At 51.8% G+C, this 20818-nt stretch overlaps 1 protein-coding gene across 2 annotated transcripts in view; it reads right to left on the bottom strand.

Annotated features, from left to right (window-relative positions):
* Positions 1–20547, bottom strand: part of PDLIM2 (PDZ and LIM domain 2) — a 176056-nt gene extending 155509 nt beyond the window's left edge. Inside the window, exon 1 of one of the 2 annotated variants that reach the window (XM_085633995.1) lies at positions 20288–20547. The gene's annotated coding sequence lies outside the window, so the exon portion shown is untranslated. Of the gene's footprint in view, positions 1–876; positions 998–20287 lie in introns of those variants that run through there. The other variant, XM_085633994.1, reaches the window with a different exon arrangement.
* Between the last annotated feature and the right edge of the window lie 271 nt (positions 20548–20818).

Genomic DNA, 20818 nt, shown 5'->3' with positions numbered 1-20818 from the left:
CTCTGCATGAGGTGGGCAGTGTCAAGCACCGGCTACAGAGGACAGTGGCAACCTCTGCATGATGTGGGCAGTGTCAAGCACCTGCTACGGAGGACAGTGGCAACCTCTGTATGAGGTGGGCAGTGTCAAGCACCTGCTACGGAGGACAGTGGCAACCTCTGCATGAGGTGGGCAGTGTCAAGCACCGGCTACGGAGGACAGTGGCAACCTCTGCATGAGGTGGGCAGTGTCAAGCACCGGCTACGGAGGACAGTGGCAACCTCTGCATGATGTGGGCAGTGTCAAGCACCTGCTACGGAGGACAGTGGCAACCTCTGTATGAGGTGGGCAGTGTCAAGCGCCGGCTACGGAGGACAGTGGCAACCTCTGCATGAGGTGGGCAGTGTCAAGCACCGGCTACGGAGGACAGTGGCAACCTCTGCATGAGGTGGGCAGTGTCAAGCACCTGCTACGGAGGACAGTGGCAACCTCTGCATGAGGTGGGCAGTGTCAAGCACCGGCTACAGAGGACAGTGGCAACCTCTGCATGAGGTGGGCAGTGTCAAGCACCTGCTACGGAGGACAGTGGCAACCTCTGTATGAGGTGGGCAGTGGCATGCACCGGCTACGGAGGGCAGGGTGAGGTGTTTGCCCGGGGTAGGGCAGGGCTCGGCCAGTCGCACCACACTATTAATCGAATCGGAATTTCATCGAACCAATTACAAGGGAGTGGGACTCGGTTTGAAGTTGGCGCCAAACAGGGTGTACTCGCTCCTATAATTTGTTTATGGCGCCCAGTCTGTCCCCAAAGTACTGCTCTCTCCACACCGCAGCCGGTACTCGTATTTCCTGTCTCCAAACCCAGCATCACCCCGTGCGCCCCAGACCCCCACTCACTGTACATCGGAATCGTCTCCAGCCCTGGGCCTTTCTGCCACGAATAGTTAAACCGCTCGCAGTCAGCAGGTGTGTTAATTAGTTAAATGGCAGCCGCTATGACTACAATTCCCAGAACACACTGGGCTGGCTGATGACATCTCACGAGTGAAGCGCCTCCCGACACTCACAGCTGGGTATCAGTCCGAGAACAGACACCCAGCACATTCACCACTCAGTGCAAACCTCCCAGTTACCCGTAAAGACTCGCGGGTAGGTTCACAAAAGTCATTACGAGTACAGAAAGTCATGTCTGACAGGTTTCCCAGGACCATGCGTGACTCGTTAGACTAGTCCGTTTTACCCCTGAGGATTTGGGACTTTTGTTCTTACAAGTGCACGTACTCTAGCGAGGGAAGCTTGACTGGACTACCTAGCTACACATGGCCTTGGGAAACCTGACCGGTATGGAAAGTAAAACTAAATTTCCTTACAACTCTTTGTGGACCAGCCTCAAACTTCAAACCCCCAGTAGTAAAAGTGCAAAGGGGCACAGACCTTTCAATCTGTAGTAATTATGTTTCCCCAAATATTACCATTTTAGATGTTCTAGTGCTAATTCACAAAGGCATATAAAAGTACATAAAATATAGACGCACTTGAAGATGGCTTTGTGAATAGACCCTACAGAGCTCTCGTTTTTCCCCCGGTCCATGCATTATCCTGTCCAGGGTTTTCACTTTGCCTCGTGGGACGTTTAGTCCTGCTTTATCCAGTGTACAACAAAGGCTACAAGACTCAACATGCAAAGAAATAAAACTGGGTTTGATAAGTTATTTTCATATGGAATTGAGCGCTCTGAATCAGGCTGAGGAAAAGCAAAACCCTCTTGCTTGCTCAGAAGCACACTGTGTGTCAGCACATCGTGATCACAAGTGCGTGGACACCAAGAGTCGGTTTGAATGTTAGTCACATGTATGTGTCACTATCTTGTGACCATGCAGCTGAGAATCTCTTCTGTAGATAAGCTTATCCAGGTGAGTCTGTTCCATCATGGCCTCCAGCTTTCCTACCCAGTTCTAATTCATCCACTTCAGCCTCTGGAGAGCAATCTCTTTAATGTTTCCAAGAGTGAATCTCATTTATAGGTATGGTGACCAGACGACTCCACTTACCAATGACACGGTGCACTGGCCATGGACCTTTCTTTTACAGATAATGGTCTTCAGGTGTGTACTTTCAGTTGAATCACATTAAGTGAACCAGAGCTACAGCTCCCAGAATGCATTAGTTTGTTGAGGGAAAGCAAAATAAATTCGGGTCCATATGATGATGTGGCTTTGATCCCCTTTGACTAGAGCTAATCTGAAGGAAAGATGCTTCATCACTCTATAAGCATAGTGTAGTAGAGGTCGAAAGCAGTGCTTAATTTGAGCCGGTGGTTTCTTAATCATCAACACAGGTGCTTTTCATGAGCACTAGTTAAAGACACATTCATTTACGGGAAGACTAAGTGATTAGCCCAGAATCACAGGATGTTGCGCTGAAGAGACGTTAATTCGGCAGCTCTGGCTGCTACGCCACATCTCCCCACTTACATGGTTAGTAGTTGGTTCTGTTTTAGGCGGAGCTAACAGGAGAAATGGGCTGTTGCAAGCTGCCTCCTGTTGAGAGCCCAGGCACTTATTTTGTTTTACAAATTAACCACTGGTCGAGAGTGAACCGTCTGCACTAATGGATACAATGAAGCCGCAGATGTTCAGACCCGAGGACTGAGCATGAAGGAGAAGATGGTACGGGGACATTCCTAACCACTTGTTCCTGTCTGGACAGTTCTCAATACCTCGCATAGACCCATGCATGTGCAGCTCATCCAGCTGATTTTTCTTTGAATTCTGGGACTTGCAGCCCTGATTTAATTACTGTATGGTTTTACAAAATCGGTGTAGCTCTCACTACACCTGTGTGGGGCACTGAATTACTTAGGTGCCTGAGTGGCAAACAACATTGGGCCGGGTGTGTGGTTGTCTTTGTTTTGAGCCGATGTGGGAAGTGTTCATTAGGCTCGATCATCACTGAGGTGTAATGGGGGCGCTAGGTGGCGCGCTGACAAGATGGACGCCGGAGCGTGAAGCTCCTGCCATCTGGTGCCATAATCCTGGGAATTCTCTTGCCTGTGGCGCGGGTGGCCGAGGCAGACGTCGCCGGCCGCGGACCAAGGACCTCCCGCAACCTCACGGAGGTACTCAGAGCCGGAGATAGCCTGCAGCCCCAAGCCGAGCCGCGCTGAGTCTGGAGCCGGCAGGAGGTGCGGAGCGGGACCTAGACCTCGGCCGGCCGCGGGAACTACTCCTGCCCGCGGCTCGCCACGAGGCAGCTGGGCCGCAGGGGCAGTGCTTCCGGCAGTGAAGACGAGGCGGCGGCCGGCCGCCCGGGGCACGGAGGCCGGTGCCAGCGGAGGTGGGCAGCGACGACCCTGGTGACTGCCTGCCGTTACGGGGACCCAGACTGCAGGGCTGACACGGCAACGAAGGTGGTGCAAGCACGAGAGAGGCGGCAGCTCACTGTCGGCCTAGCAGGTCCCGCGCTGGCGAAGCGCCGCCACGGAGCGAGTTGGTGAGGCTGCCCCTGAGGTCCTATGCACGACCCTGGCCCAGAGGACCTCGAGGAGTGACCTGGATGCCCCCCCCACCAGAACTGCCCGGGTGAGTTGTGCGGACCTGACCCCAGCACGCCAGTGTGGACGTAGGGTGCGGCGGGGAGGCCCGGGAGCGAGGTGGGTCTCCCTGAAGGCTGCGGCACCGTGGGAGGCCTGGTGGCGACTGCTGCGACTGGTTGGGGAGTGTCGGAATGCCCCACCCATAGCGGACACACCATCGGGGACCCGGGGCCTACGGGACTTGTGACTGGTGCCCAGGCCACTACACACAGCCCAAGTGGTACATGGCTGAGAAGGCAGAGGGGGGCTGCTCGGCCCCAAAACGAGACCAGTGACAGTATTCGGTGTGCACCCCTACGAAGCTGGCACACTGAGGAGAGATTTGCGCCCCTGTGTACCCAGTGCGCACAGGGGGCATTCCAGCTGGGGGCAACTGTGTAGGGGACCCGGCCTTGGACAACACCCGAAGCCCTGGCCGGACTGCACCGCTATATATGCGCAACCGGCGGCAAAGGAAGGGTGGCCAGTTCACTAGTGACCCAGGCGTAGTGGGTATTGGAGGCAGAGGTGGCATAGTGTCTAGCCTGGCAGTTGCGGGACACGGACGCTGTGGTGGAGGAGCGGTGCCAGGCCGGGAACACCAATACATTGTGTGGGCAGTGTGAGACGGTACCGGCGACCCCGGAGCCCGGTGGATACCGAGCAGTGGGCCTTGGATAGAAGGTGCCCACGCCGTCCCAGGAGGGGTCTCTGCCTTCCCCCCGCCCTCCTTTCCTTCCCCCACGCCAGCAAGGAGAACGTGGTGTTCATTCTGTCGCAACTTGGCAAGGCAGAAAAGGGAGGCTGGAATGCACGTAAGGGACGGGAGTTGACATCGAATGCCCTCCGCACAGCAGCTGGCCACGGGCCGGCTACGGAACAAGCTGCCTGTGGGCCGGTCACAGACGGAGAAGCTGGGCACCACACCCGGGCGTCATGATGGCCATATGGAACTTCCGGCGACAGCGCTCGAGGCGAAAATGGACACAGTATTGGCGGCGGTGGAGCGACTGGGTACTACACTGGAACAGACTAAGGCCTCCTTGGAGTCCCGGATAGACAGTCACGGTGGACTTCACCCTCCTTCACGCGGACCATCGTAAGTTGGCGGATTCTGTCACTCAGCAACGCCAAACGCTCCAGGAGGTCCACCCTGTGGTGCGCCACCACACCGCGGCCCTGCATGACCTGATCGACCGTGTCCATGCCTTGGAGGACCGTGCTGAGGACGCGGAAGAGCGCTCTCGGCGCAATAACGTCCGAGTGGTGGGTCTACCGGAAGGTGAGGAGGGACTGAACCCGGAGCAGTTTGTTGACGGGTGGATTCGCGACCTCCTCCCCCCGGGGATGCTCTCTCAGCAGTTTGTGGTGGAGCGCGCGCACCGGGTCCCGGCGCGGAAGCCTCAGCCCGGGGCACGACCGCGCCCCTTTCTCTTCAGACTCCTCAACTTCCGAGACAGGGATGTGGTGCTTCGTGAGGCCAGGAAACTGGACACCATCACAGTAGGCAGAGGACAGGTGATGCTTTCTCCGGATTATACTGCTACAGTCCAAAAGCGGAGAAGTAACTATCTGGCGGTGAAGCGCCAGTTGCGGGACCTGGGGATCCCATATTCCCTGCTGTTCCCGTCGCGCCTCAGAGTGATTACGAAGGAAGGGACCCGGTTCTTCGATGCCCCATCTGACGTCTGGGATTGGCTGGAGGAGGCAGGGTTGAGCGGAGGCCGGAGACCTCTGGACCCGGGAGCTAACGGACGCCAGGAGAAGAGACCGAGACGGCGACGACGGAAGGAGGCCCGCGGGGCCGAGCCCTGCTGTGCCGCCCAGCCCTGAAAGGATGCGGCAAGAGCGTCAGGAAGCCCTGGAGGCGGTGGTAACCCTGGGGTCCACGAGCAGCCAAGGTGCAACAGCTGTTCATGAACATAGTGACCCTGAAACTAGCAGGTCGTCTTCCCCGTCCACCGTACTTTCAGATGATCAAGTCCTCCCGCTGGTGATGCCCCAAACTGCTGACCACATTGTATGAGCCCAGGGTTTTGGGGTTGTGGCAACTGCTGAAACGAGGGCCGACATGACTTGGACAAGATGTTGCGAGGACAGCTGGAGGGGTCTCTCCCTATTCCCCTGTAAGATGTGGTGCAGTGTCGGATATGGGCATGCACAAGTCTGCTGGCTCCTGCTAGGTGGATGGGGTGGAGGGGGGAGCCCCTGCTCGAGGGGGGGGGGCCTGAGTTTTGGGGGGGTTCGGTGGCGGGCGGTGTAGGGAGGTGCGGTGGGACCACCGCGCATGCTTAGCACCACTTGTGATATCAGAGGCACACCTGGCGTATGTAGGAGTGTGGAAATATGGATTTTTATGGTCAGTTATGTCCCCTATCTTGGACCCCAACGGTTTCATGTATAAATCATAAGTATATGTATGTTCCCTCCAGTTCCAGTTATGAAGACGCAAACACATGTGTGTCCACTGTCAACATGTCCTCTTTCAGATCCGCCATGTATGGGTTGGATATTCCATTCCTAAGTATGAAAGGCCACCGGCTTTATATGGTTCATTTATGCCATTTTACAGTCCAGGCGAGTAGGCCCTGATTCTGCCATCAAGCCTTTTTTTTTGCCTTCTGCCTCTGAAAGCTCCAGTCTGAGCTCGCATCTGTACCCATGAACTTTGTCCTACTCCCTGCGCGGCTAACGGTGCCTGACTCGATTTGTCTGCTTGCCAAAAACTGTATTTCACCTTCAAGATTATCTGCTCCGCTCCGTTCCTCATCCAATGCATTCCTGTCTAGTAGTTTAAGTAAACATTCTTTCAGCTACCGAGCAAAAAGGCCCGTCTTCTCTGTCTTTATGCAAGTAATTCATAGCCCTGTTACTAGGGAAGATTTCTGCCCTCGCATCTAGTGTAGACACTTAGACGCTTGTACACGCACTAACAGTCAGTATAGTCAGTATAGAATAAGATTCTATCCTAAGAGACCTTTCTTTTTGGATAACACAGTTCTTTAAACATAGGATATTAGATATGATTTGGGATTAGGTTGACATAACCCCAGACTTCTGTCTCCACATATAGAGCTAAATGTCAAGTCCCCTTCACCCCCTAGTTGCACGTCAATCACACGTCATGCTGCTGCGCGCGCATCTATGCCAAGCATTTCTGCTGACATTGCGAAATTCTTCCGTGGAACCACCCATTTATGACATCATATCCAATGACGTTTTTTAAGTTACGCCCAGTTACACCCACTTTAGTTACGCATGTATGTTCTTATCTTTGTTATCAACTGTTACGCCTCCTGCATCTGGTTCACTGTAATGCCTATTGTATAAAAATGATTACTTATCAATAAAGTTTGTTCTTCACTTCCTGAACCTTCGTGGTGATGGAATATGGAGTCCTCAATTCGAATTGATTTTGGAATAAAGCCCGTTCCGAACCTCTAATACCACGGATTCTGCCTCTTATTTTACTGAGCTATTATTATAGATATTCCGCATCAAATTAAGTTCCGGTAATTAAATTATTTACCACAGGAGTAGCGCAGGGAAAGTGCAGGTTGCGTCAGCTACAGCCACATCGCGCACCCGTTAGTCATTACCTGGCTTAGCGTTACTCAATAAGCGTTTAGCTTGCAGTTTGGACGAAGGCCTAGTTGGGGGTTTGCCCTGGTAGTTACACTGTTATTGTTCTTTATTACATGTACTCAGCAGTACGTAAATGTTCTTTTGTTAGGGGGGTTTCTGTTACAACACACTGGCATGACATACAGAGTCTATATTCACCCCTCCAACCAATTCGCCCCTGCCCCAGTGGCCGCTGTAGATCTCATTCGCTCTAGATGGCTGCAACTGACGTAATCACATGGAATATACGGGGAATGCACACGCCTGCACGACGATACTCCATTTTCGCTTACCTGCAGCGGCATAAGGCGGCCATCGCCCTTCTCCAAGAGACTCACATGACGCAGCCTGAGCTCGACAGGCTACGCGCTCGTTGGAGGGGCCAGCTATTTGGGACCACGTACTCTGCACATGCCCGTGGTACATTAATCTGGGTGAGGGCGGGCACTCCGTTTGCATGCACAGAGGTAGTAGCTGACACAGCAGGGCGATACACACTGGTTCGTGGGAAACTGAACGGCCAACATATGTTACTAGGTTCAGTATACGCCCCGAATGTCGACCAACCGTCGTTTTTGGCCCACTTGTCCACAGTGCTAGCGCCATATGCGGGTCTTCCCTGGCTACTGGGTGGGGACTTTAACTCTGTCCTTGACACATGACTAGATAGGTCCTTTCCGCCACTCCGCAACACACAGGCGGTCTCTAATGCGCGGACCCTCACCGACAGGCTGTCGCGTTGGGCATTATGCGATCTGTGGTGCACTTTACACCCGGACGATCGCATCTACTCGTATTATTCAGTGGTGCATGACCTATACGTTCGTATAGACAGGGTGGTGGGCTCCCACTCTTTGACTCCCCTGTTGGGCCAAGCGGAGTATCTGGGTCGGACCCATTCAGACCACAACCCTCTTAGGTTGCGTCTCGCATGGGACTCCGGTTGGCCCCCTGTCCCTATGTGGCGGCTTCAACCGGCGGCTTTGGAGGACGCTGAATTTCGCGCCTCCCTAGGCACAGCGATCGAACAATTCTTTGATCCGAACGAGGGAATGGCAAGTAATGAATTAGTAGAGTGGGACGCTCATAAATCCACTATCAGGGGACACTGTCTGGGTGCGACGTGGAATATACGAAGGCGGCTCGCGCTGTCGCTTGCGGGCCTGGAGTCGTGCCTTCTCTCTTGTGAGCTTCATGGCGAGGGTGGGGGTCGTGACTCGGTACGGCTGACGCGGCTTAGAGCACGCCATGCTGAGTTGCTGGAGCGCTTGCGCTGCCACAATTACGCGGCTCATTCAGCTCGCGTTCACGCCACGTCTGACAGGGCAGGACGGTTGCTGGCCTGGCTGCTCAGACGGGAAGCCGCTCACGCGCCGATAGACGCACTTAGTAGGCCCGACGGGTCGCTCGTGCACACACAGTGGGAAATACATCAGGTAATGACGGAACATTATGCGGCCCTATATCGTTCGACAGGGCGCCGGCAGGCGCAGGACCTGGATAGGTTTTTGGAGGCTGCCTGTTGGCCCACGATCCCAGAGGAGCATCAGGAAACGCTTGAATACCCCCTCACCGAGGAGGAGATCGGAGACGCGGTGTCCTCTTTGGCCTCTGGGAAGGCGCCGGGGCAGGACGGGCTATCAGCAGAATACTACAAGGCCTATCGGGAGTCACTTGTGCCCAGGTTGCACGCTCTTTACATTACGGCCCTTGAGGAGTGCACCTTGCCCGCCTCTATGCGAGAGGCCCACTTGGTGTCCCTGCTCAAACCTGGACGGGATCCCACCAACCTGGGGTCATATCGTCCTCTCGCTCTACTTAATGCGGATTATAACATTTTGGCTAAGGTGCTAGCGGAGCGGCTGGCCCCAACGGTGTCGGTGCTAATACATGGGGACCAAAACGGTTTTGTACCCAAGCTTAGTACCTCTCTTAATCTGCGACGGTTTTTCCGGGTGGCCTATGACAGTGTGCAGCAATGGCCTAGGGCGGGCTGTCTGGTCCTAGATCTTGAGAAAGCCTTTGATTGCCTAGAGTGGGGATACTTGGTAGCGGCGCTGTCGCAATATGGGCTGGGCCTTGGGTTTCTCCAAATGGCGGCCCTATTGTACAAGGACTCCACGGTGAGGGTAAGAACAGGGCCATATATATCTGACGCCATTCCGATATGTCGTGGCACCAGGCAGGGGTGCTCGCTCTCACCCCTCCTGTTCGCGCTGGCAATAGAACCCCTTGCCGCCACACTTCGCAAGGTGCTGGCTGATGGAATCCCATTGGGGGATGCGACGCACCAGGTATCGCTTTATGCGGACGATCTACTGGTCTTCGTCAGGGATGTGGCACACATCCCGCCTGAACTGGAGCGCATTCTGCTCGACTTTGCCGCTCTTTCGGGCCTCAGGGTGAATGCTACTAAGTCATGCCTCTACGCCTTTCGAGCAGACACCCAGGACCTGAGCTACCAACTCGGAGGCGTGCAGGTCAAATGGCAGCCGGACACCTTCCGTTATCTGGGTATCCAGATATATAGACAACCAACAGACCTAGTGGAGGGCAACCTGGGCAGAGCTGTGACAGCGGTCAGGACCTAGATGCGGTTCTGGGGCACCCTCCCCTTGGCGGTCACGGGGCGAATCGCCTTAGTCAAAATGGTGATTCTACCCCGGCTCCTGTACTACTTCGCTAATTTGCCCACCTATATCCCGGCCTCCTTTTTTACAACCCTTACACGGTCCCTTCGGGACTTTATATGGGGTAACGCCCGTCACAGAGTCGCGTTGTCCAAGCTATATCTCCCCACTGACCAGGGAGGCCTTGCGATGCCGTGTTTCGAGCATTATTACCTGGCCGCGCAGCTGCAATGGCTAGCCCGCTGGTTGGCGGACAGAGAGCGGGACGGCGACCACGGCACACCCCGTCCCCCTAGCTGGTCTCCTCAACCTATTCCACCCAGCTGCGAAAGTAGTGAGACCTGTGCCCCTCCTTATGGTGGTGGCCTACAAGTGCTACCGTCGCGCTCTCTACCTTACTCGGGCTCGGACCCCTTATGCCCCGGCTATCCCGATTGAGGGCTCCCCTAGCGGACTGGGAGTGCTTAGTGCCTCAGAGCTGGCGGACTGGACTGCGGCAGATATACAAACGATGGGGGACCTTTACCGAGATGGTGTTCTCCTCCCGTTCGCCTCTCTGGCGGAGGAGACAGGGCTTCCGCCTGGCCACTTCCTTCGCCACCGGTCTCTGGTGGCGACGCTCGCGTGCCGATGGGGAGATCTTCGGGAGGAACCAGAACAGCATCTCACGATGCAATACCTTCATGTGATGGGGCAAGGGAGGCACCTGGTCCGATGGTTCGCGGCCTCCCTGCGCACGCATGCAGCGATCAGTCTGACTCCACTGCGTTGTAAGTGGGAGGCGGATCTAGCCCGACCCATGGCTGATAAAGAATGGGACAGAGTGTTGCAGGGCCCGATGAAGATTCCCCGGAACATGCGCTTCCGCCATATACAATTTTGTATTCTACATAGAGCGTACCTTACGCCCGAATCCATTAACAGATATTTCCATCGTGCGGACGCGGATTGTCCTCGCTGTGCAGAACTAGATGCCGGATTGGTTCACATGTTATGGAGCTGTACCGCGCTGTGCTCGTACTGGCAGGTGGTGCACGAGGCACTCTACACATGCACAGGACATAACATCCCGTTCGAATGGCATACCTACCTGCTGCACCTTTTCCGCAGGACTCCCTCCACGAAGACCGCCTCTCGGTTTATCGATCTGGGGATGGTGGTAGCGAAGCGGCTGCTCACTAAGCGATGGAAAGCAGCTGACCCACCTCATGCGCGGGCATGGCGGTGATCATTCCTGGTGTGGGCCAAGGCGGAGGGTATTGCCCTTTCAAGGGAGGAAACACTGGGCCTCAGGAAGATGCCTATAGCACATCAGTGGGAGGCACTATTGCAGGCCATGGTGAGACTAGACAGGGAGTGTATGGGGATCGGTCACGGGCGCGGGGTGGGCACCCCCCTAGAGCTGCCGGATAGTGGCCAACCCAGGGATGAGGTGGACAGTGCTGTGATGAGGGCCTAGTCACACAGGTGGGGCGCAAAGCGAATATGACATTGCCAATAGAGTAGTTATATAAGGGGCATCGAGATGGGGGGGACGGATCGGGGGACTGAGTTAAGTGATGCTAGAACATACGCCAGATGTTGCGGGGGCTGTTGTTGTTTTTGCTTGGGTATCTGAAGTTCTACCCCATTATGTCTTGGTTCGCTAACTGTTTATGGAAAGGCATCTGGGGAAGGTGGCTGGAACGTTGACAGGCCCCTATGGGAGGAAGGTCTCTCGGCGGCAAGAACTTGACAGGGGCCTTATAGTTCCCCCGCAGCTGAGACGCCTTGAATATCGATATGAGACCTGGACATATGCCTACCTTCCGATACTTCAAGTGTATCTGCTTGGGTTAATGCCGTTGATATCGATATTGCTTTAAGTTGCTCTGGCTTCAATGTGTGCTGTAAACCTTGATAAATGCCAATAAACAGATTATATAAATAAATCACTGAGGTGTAATGACCATGTTATGGGACGTAGGGCTGGCAGCGTGATAGATGAGGGAACTTGAGCATTAGATGCACATTTCATAATTCTGTGGAATGCTGGAAGCTCTACCATCCCTATCTACAGATCCACAGCCTAGTGTACCCACCCACGCTCAGATACATCCCCCAGGTGATACGCCCATCTCCGGGCATTGCCCAATAAGTCAACCACCTACAGATATATCATCCATTTCAGCCACCAACACCAGATACATCACCTGTTACAGCTACCCATCACTAGATACATCGCCCAATAAGTCACCCACACCAGGTATATCCCCTACTGCAGTAATCCACCTATAGATTAATCACCCATTACAGCCACCCATCTCCAAAAAAGTCATCCAATAAGCCTCCAACACCAATTACATTACCTATCTCCAGATAAATCACCCAGTGACTTACCTCCATATATTTCACACAGAGGTCAGCCCTACAGATACAACACAGTGCAGTCACCAACACCATATCCAATTACTACCTCCAGATACATCACACAGTGGTGCAGCCACCCACCTATATATAGATCATCCAATAAGCCATCAGCAGAAGTGACATCATCTATCTCCAGAAACATCACTCAGTGCAGTCACCAACACCAGACACATCACACAGTTCAGTCGCTACCTCCAGATACATCACACACTTCAATCACTACCTCCAGATCAATCACTGCCTCCAGATACATCACACAGCTAAATCACTCGATTCAAGAAGGAGACTAAGTCCTTTCTGATTAGTAAATTCCTCACATAACAATTCAGCGGCTTTTTGGCAATCCGGAGGACTAATGTCAGGTTCCTTTTCTTGTCTTGTCATGCAATACTTCCACCATTGTGGAGGACTAGTAATTTTCAGTAGTTGTTTTGGTGGGAAATTAAGTGCGAAGTCAATTGTATTTCAGATGGCTTGCATTATTAACCGTGTACTATTGCAACTTTCAGAATACACCACTGGGATAAGTTACCTATCCCCTGTAGTATGTGTTAAAGAATGGGTTATCATCTGAACTTGTATGCGGTTGAATTGTAAAGGGCTCTGACACCCAAGTTTTTGGGTCATATTCGTGCTATAGGAAACGCTGATTAAATTAAAATTTAAAAAACTACCTCCAAATCCAATCACTATCCCCAAATACATCACACAGTGGTGCAGCCACCTGTATATAGATCATCCGATTATTATCAACAACAGTTATAGCACCCATCTCCAGATACATCACTCAGTGCAGTCACCAACACCATTTCCAGATACATAATCCAATATGTATGTAATGTATTTCTAAACTGTGTGAATGCCGAGGGGTCTTAGCGCTAACATGCTGCCACCGATCCGGTAGATAAGGAAACTTACTTGACACGGGGGACAAAAAGCCAGGTCTTCAGAGATTTTCTGAAAAACAGCATGTTCATTTGAGACCTAAGGGAAAAAGGCAAGGAGTTCCATAGCTTTCCCGCCAAGCAGGAGAGACTTCTGCCACCCCACGTAGCTTTCTTTGCCCTAGGGATAACCACCAGCCGAGCATTGGAAGATCTTTAATCACGTTAAGGGGCGTGCCAGGCAAAGATTTTCTGAAAGACCAGAGATCCGAATCCATGCCGTGCCTTGTACACAATGCCTTAAATGTCACCCTGTTCTGCACATGGAACCAGTGGAGGTCCCTAATGCTGTTCAATATAGAGCCACATTTTGGTATTTTTAAAAGCAGCCTAGCTGCTGCGTTCTGCAGAGACTGACACTTTGATTGAAGACATTTATCTATTCCTAAATAGAGAGAGTAACAATAGTCTATCTTCAACAGAACCAAGGCAATTATTACAATTGCGTATCAAATGGGATGAATGGAAAAAACCTTTTTAGTATCTTCGAAAGGTAGAAGCATGAAGATTTGATATGGTTGATCTGTTCAGAGAAACAGAGTTGGTCTTCAACCATGACCCCAAGATTTTTCACTTGTCGGGCTGGGGATGGACAAAGACTGGAATCAACAGGCCACCAAGAATCATTCCAGAAAGAGATGCAGTTTCCAAACAGTATCACCTATGTTTTCTCCATGTTTAACTTAAGGCAGTTCTCCTGCATCCAGCTAGTGATATGTGCTAGATAGTTGTTAAATTGTTTGCTGTTCTCCATTAATGGACTTTGCACCTTCTGGTAGTTTTCTTAGTTAAATTGTTTGGCCACATCATTCACATCAGATGTAATAGATACGACTATCTGCGTACCATCAGCGTAGAATATTGCCGAAAAACCATGAGATCAAATAAGTTTTGCCAAGGGGGTGACCTAGATGTTGAATAGTATTGGGGATAATGAAGATCCTTGAGGCACCCCACAAGGAAGAGAAAAGGGATTAGAAGTGTACCCTCCAAACATCACAGTCTGTTCTCTATTTGATAGAAAAGTAGAGAGTAGAGTCAGAGATGCATCTCTTATTCCCACTGTCTCCAGCTGGTTGACTAGCACTTGAGGGTTAACCGTATCAAACACGACTAAGAGATCCAGCAGGATGAGCGCAGCCCTCCCTCCCTTGTCCACCTGAATTCTAATCTCCTCAGCAGCAATGACTAAAGCTGATTCTGTGCAGTACTGCGGCCTGAATCCCTGTTGTGAAGGATCCAAAAGGTCATTAGTCTCCACAAAGGCCATCAGATCTTCATTTACGGCCTTTTCCAAGATCTTTGAAGGGAGCAGTAGACAAAATATAGGCCAATAATTCTTGACCTCGGCAGGATCTTGGGAAGCCTTCTTTTTAAAATAGATTGCACCAATGCTTTTTTACATTCTATTGGAAAATGCCCTGAGATAAGCACACAATTTAAAATCTAAACAAGATGAGCAGCAATTGTGTCAGGAACCATTTGCAATAAAAATGGCGGGCATGGATCAGTGGGGGAACCAGTTTTAATGGTTTCCAACAGTCTTATTACTCTTTTCTCCGTTAGCGGAAGAAAACTGTCCAATCCATTAAATGTGTTATTCAGATTGTTGTCTGTGTGTTAGCAGTGGAAAAGAAGCCAAGGAGACAGGGAGTTGATTAGCAAAAAAAACAAGGGTTTTATTTTCTTTGTTAAATTCCCCAGGCACAGGTCATAAATCATATAGCAGGCCGAGGTCCCTTAACACAGTCCTCACTCGATTTTCACCAGAGAGTTTGATGTAGGCGGGAGGCTCTATGGCTTCATATCAAATGTGGGAGCGATTCCATCGGTAGCTTCCACCACTCCGTGATCCATTCCAGAAGCGGAAAAAAAAGAAGAGAAAAGAAAGACCTTATAGGGGGAACGTTGTTTTGTGGACCAATAACACCGGGGAAAGGGAGTGAGGAAATGAGCACCAGTCCGACACCAGTGACGCGCTTCTTCCTCTCTAAGAATGTTTACGCGCCATGAGATTTAGCTGCTGCTACGACCCCAACCTATACTGGTTTAGCGGGCGGCACTTCCTTTCCTCCCGTCGTCCCCTTGTCCCACACAGCCCCCTGCTGGCCCCATACCTTTTGAAGCCACGACCCTCCTGAGCCGTGGCGGGCTTCCGCGTTTTGCCGGAGTGGGACCGGCTCCCTCTTTTCTGGTTTCTCGACCGACGGTCCTTTGTCCGCTGGACTTCGGATTCCGGCTCAGCAGGGCTTCGCAGTCCTCCCAATCCTGGCGCCACAAGGAAGGTCCTGACTTCAGGCACTGGTTCTTCCGAATCCGGCAGGCGAGTCCAAGGCGAGAACGCCAGTTCCTGCGTCTTTTCCGTCTTGAAGAGGAACAGGTCACCTGACCAGGTCACATGATCGGAGCCAAAGGCTGGGGAAAGCGAAGATTTAAAGGGACAGCGGGCCTCAGGAACGGAAGTCTGAAAATAAAGGAGGGGACAGGGCGATAGGTAAGGCGGCATCTGATTGGACAACGGGGCGAAGGAGGATTGGTCAGTAAGCTGCGCTTCGCCACACCCCCCCTCCCCAGCCTGTTCCCAATCGGGGAGCAGGGTGAGCTGGGAATGGAAGTCCGCGTTCCCGTTCTGAGAACCACTACGATGGCGAACCTCAAAAGAGAAGGGCTGCAGAGCCAGGAACCAGAGAAGGACACGCTGGTTGTTCCCCTTGTTCCGGCACATCCAAAGGAGCGGGCATGATCCGTCTATAGGAGGAAATGGGAACCCTTAAGGTAATACCGTAACTTGTCCACCGCCCACTTGATAGCCAGGCATTCCTTCTCTATGATGGGGTATCCATGCTCCCTGGGGAATAGTTTACGGCTAAGGAAGAGGATAAGGTGTTCTAATCCCTCAGACGACACTTGGGAGAGAACCGCCCCCAACCCATTCTCAGAAGCATCGGTCTGGGGTAAAAAGGGTCTGGATAAATAGGGGATCGAAGGATGGGACCTGATGTGATGGCTTTTTTTTAGCCTCTAGTAGGCTTGTAGGGCTTCAGGGGGTGGTTGGAGGAGGTCTTTGGGTTTTATGCTTTTTCTGAGGAGATCGGTGAGAGGCAAGGACAATTCAGAGTATTGAGGTATGAAACGGCGATAATATCCGAGGAGGCCCAGGAAAGCCCTAATTTCCTTTTTGGTGGTGGGGAAAGGGGCCTGGGATATTGCTTTGACTTTCTCCTCCTGAGGTTCGATGTGGCAGTTCCCTAAGACATACCCCAGGTACTTGACTTTCTGAAACCCAGCCCTCTATTTTTTTGGCGTTGATATGTAAACCAGCAGCCTGAAGGGCTTGGAAGACTAACTGACAATGGTGAAGATGGGAATCCCACGTGGGACTATAGATGACGATATTGTCTAGGTATGCCGATAAATAGGCTTGGTGTTCCGCCAGTACTCTATTCATGAGGCATTAAAACGTGGCAGGAGCCCCATGCAACCCAAAAGGTAAGACAGTAAACTCAAACAAGCCAGATGGAGTGGAAAAGGCTATCTTTTCTTGATCTTGGGGTTTCAGAGGCACCTGCCAGTATCCCTTTGTAAGATCAAGGGTTGTGATGTACTGGGCGTCACCAAGCCTTTCAATCAGCTCGTGCACACGTGGGAGAGGGTAGGAATCGCATTTGGAAACCACGTTGACAGCCCTAAAGTCAATGCAAAACCGGACGGATCCGTCCGGTTTTGGTACTAATACAATCGGTGAGGACCACTCACTCTGGGACGGTCGTATCACCCCTAAGGCCAGCATGCTTTTGACTTCTTTGTCTATGGCCTCTCGTCAGGCAGCAGGGATACAATATGGTTTTTGTTTGACGACCTTGCCGGGTTGGGTCTGTATGGAATGTTCGGCCATAGTGGTACGGCCCGGAAGGTCGGAAAACAAAGAGGCATATGGCAAGAGAGCGTCTTGTAATGTACTTTTCTGCTCCTCTGTGAGGTCTGATTGACTATGAGAAAGGGTAGTGTACTCTCACTTTCTGTTTTGGTGTCTACCACATGGAGATCTTTGGGGACAGGACCCAGCCATTTCTTTAAGAGATTTATGTGGTATAGTTGGGTTCTTTTGGGGGTGACTTGAATCTGGTATGAAGTGAGTCCGACCTTTTGCACGATTCGAAAGGGATCCTGCCATCCTGATCTTATTTTCTGTATACTGGAGGGGGTGAGGACTAACACCCAATCACCTACTTTCAAATGTCGCCATTTTTTGCCCTTGTTGTATAATGTCTGCTGTCTGGGCCTTCTCTAGATTCGCATCCGCGAACTCCCTCAATTTCCGTAGGCGAGTGCGTCGGTCATGAGTGTATTCCAAAAAGGATTTTGTTTCTTCCTCTTTTTCCTGTTCCCAATACTCCTTGGTTATCTCTAGCAGGCTACGGGGTTCTCTGCCATAGAGGAGTTGAAAGGGGGAACAGACCAGACTGGACTGAGTCTGGCTTCGAACCACATATAGCGCTAACGGGAGGAACTCATCCTGTTTTTTTCCCTCCACGCCCAATAGTTTCTTTAAGGTTAGTTTCAGGGTGGCGTTATAGCGCTCGCATAGGCCATCTGTCTGGGGGTGGTACACAGAAGTTTTATGTGCGAGATGTCAAGAGATTTACAGACATCTCGCATTATTTTAGACAAGAAGGGAGTCCCTTGATCCGTGAGGTTCTCTCTGGCGAGCCCGACCCGAGAAAACAGTTCCAGGAGTTTGTCACTGATGATTTGACTGGTGGGGGCCTGTAGGGGGAAGGCTTCAGGGTCGCGTGTGGCATAATCCACCCCAACTAGCGCATACAGGTTACCCTTCTTGGTTCGTGGGAATGGACCTATAAGGTCCATGCCTATTCTCTCAAACGGTGTCCCGACAATGGGAAGGGGTTGCAATGGGACGGGAGGTGGCTTGTATGGATCCCCTTTTGGCATATCTCGCACTCCTGGCAGAACTGGGTGACATGAGTGAATATTCCAGGCCAATAGAAGTGGCGTAACAGTATTTCTATGGTTTTCTGGGCCCCCCTGTGAGCCGCTAGCAGGTGGGAATACGCAAAAAAAAAAAAGAACCTGTTCTCTAAAAGCCTGGGGCACTACAAGTTGTGGTGTGTTGCCCTCCTTCACTACCCTGCAGAGTTGCTCCTTCTGTATGCGAAATAAAGGGTATGTTGGGTTCTGGGAAGGAGGTGTTCGTCGGGCTTGATCCCATGCGGGTTGGAGAGTGGGGTCATTATGCTGAGAATAGCGAAAGCTTTTATCAGACAGCCAGAGAGCCTGGGTAGGGAAGGAGGGGCGTGGTGAGGTGTGTGTTTCCCTAACTGTGAGAGTGTTCCTTAGTCCCTGCCCAGGATTGCTTCTTCAGGAACAGAAGGGAGAACCCCGAGCTTGGCTTCGAGGACCACCCCAGTTGGAAGAGAGACCGTAAGTGAGACCAAGGTGTACAGCTTAACATCCCCATGCACACACCGGATATGAACCTCTTGTCTGGTTTTAGGGTAAGGGGGCTGCACCAAGGATTGGCAAATGACAGTCTGTCTGCAACCAGAGTCTAATAGGGCTTTCACAGGGACCCCACCCACAAGTACACTTACATGGAAGCTCGGTCCCATTTCCTCTGAGTATAATATGGATCGAGGAACGCAACCTATGTCCATCGGTTCTTCAGGAACTTTCTTTCTGTGACAGTTCCTGGCAATATGATCCCAGTCTCTGCATTCGAAGCACTGGGGCCCCTTTATGGATATGGGCTCTGGACGATACTGTTGCGATTTCAGGGGCTCTACAAGAGACTTGATTGGCTTTCTTTCCGGTTTTCCAGCAGAAAACGAAGAGTGCACAGGTTTTTCAGGATCCCAGGGCAATGTATGAGGCTGTGCCCTGTAGAAGGATGTTGCCATTTCAACGGCTTGTTCAACTGTTAATTGGTTATGTTGTTTGAGCCAGCGTTGTATAGGATAAGGTAGTGCTTCTATGTATCGTTCTAAATAAATATGCAACATAATCTCTTCCTTGGTGCTTGTTTGGGGTTTGAGCCATTTATCTGGTGCTGTTTTGAGTTTTAAAAAAAGGGTTTTCGGATTATCTGCTGGCGTTCCTCTCTCTTTTCAAAATCTGACTCGCTAGGCCTCTGCGTCCATACCAAGATGGTCCAAAATGATCATTTTTATTTCTTGGTATGGGGTATGTCCATTTGCGTTGGCCACCTGGTAGGCTGCTTGGGCCTCTCCAGTAAGGAGAGGAGCCAAAAAGAATGGCCATTTGACCTCTGGCCATCCAGACGCTCGGGCTGCTCTTTCAAAATTTAGAAGGAACACATCGGGATCCTCCCCCGCTGTATATTTTTGCAATGAGACATTGGGGTCTGCCCCAGCGCGGTTTTGTAATTGGTTTGTCAACTGAAGGTGGTCATTCGTGTCTTCCTGCAGCCTTTCTCCTTGGTTAGTGATAGTGTCCCTGAACAGATCCCTATCCGCCTGGGTGGAAGTCATCTGTTTTTCTACGGGCCACTCAAGCTTCTCCTGGCCACGTATGAGCTGTTGGATGAGGCTTTCCATCCTGACAGCTGGAGTAGGCGCCTCAAATCCCACTTCTGACACCAAGTGTGGCGCAGTGGAGAAGAAGCCAAGGAGACAGGGAGTTGATTGGCAAAAAAAACAAGGGTTTTATTTTCTTTGTTAAATTCCCTAGGCACAGGTCATAAATCATATAGCAGGCCGCGGTCCCTTAACACAGTCCTCACTCTCTTTTCACCAGAGAGTTTGATGTAGGTGGGAGGCTCTATTGGCTTCATATCAAATGTGGGAGGGATTCCATCCGGTAGCTTCCACCACTCCATGATCCATTCCAGAAGCGACAAAAAAAAAAAGAAGAGAAAAGAAAGACCTTGTAAGGGGAACGTTGTTTTGTGGACCAATAACATCGGGGAAAGGGAGTGAGGAAATGAGCACCCGTCCGACACCAGTAACGCGCTTCTTCCTCTGTAAGAATGTTTACGCACCGTGAAATTTAGCTGCTGCTACTACCCCAACCTACACTGGTTTAGCGGGCGGTGCTTCCTTTCCTCCCGTCTTCCCCTTGTCCCACACGGCCCCCAGCAGGCCCCGTACCTTTTAAAGCCACGACCCTCCTGGGCCGTGGCGGGTGTCCGTGTTTTGCCGGAGTGGGTCCGGCTCCCTCTTTTCTGGTTCCTCAACCGACGGTCCTTTTTTCCGCTGGACTTCGGATTCCGGCTCAGCAGGGCTACGCAGTCCTCCCAATCCTGGCGCCACAAGGAAGGTCCTGACTTCAGGCTCTGGATCCTCCAATGCCGGCAGGCGAGTCCAAGGCGAGAACGCCAGTCCCTGTGTCTCTTCCGTCTTGAAGGGGAACAGGTCACCTGACCATGTCACATGATCAGAGCCAGAGGCCGGGAAAAGCGAAGATTTAAAGGGACAGCGGGCCTCCGGAGCGGGAGTCTGAAAATAAATGAGGGGACAGGGCGATAGGTAAGGCGGCATCTGATCGGACAACGGGGCAAAGGAGGATGGGTCAGCAAACTGTGCTTCGCCACAGTCTGGCTTAGCAAAAGAAGGGCAAGCTAAATCAGACATGTGATTCACCTTTTGATTAGCTGAGAATCCCTCATAGACACTGTTTAC

The sequence above is a fragment of the Triturus cristatus genome, chromosome 11 (assembly GCF_964204655.1).
Source record: "Triturus cristatus chromosome 11, aTriCri1.1, whole genome shotgun sequence".
In the NCBI taxonomy this organism is placed as follows: Eukaryota; Metazoa; Chordata; class Amphibia; order Caudata; family Salamandridae; genus Triturus; species Triturus cristatus.
The sequence above is the reverse complement of the archived record's forward strand: the minus strand, read 5'-3'. Positions and strand labels throughout refer to the sequence as shown.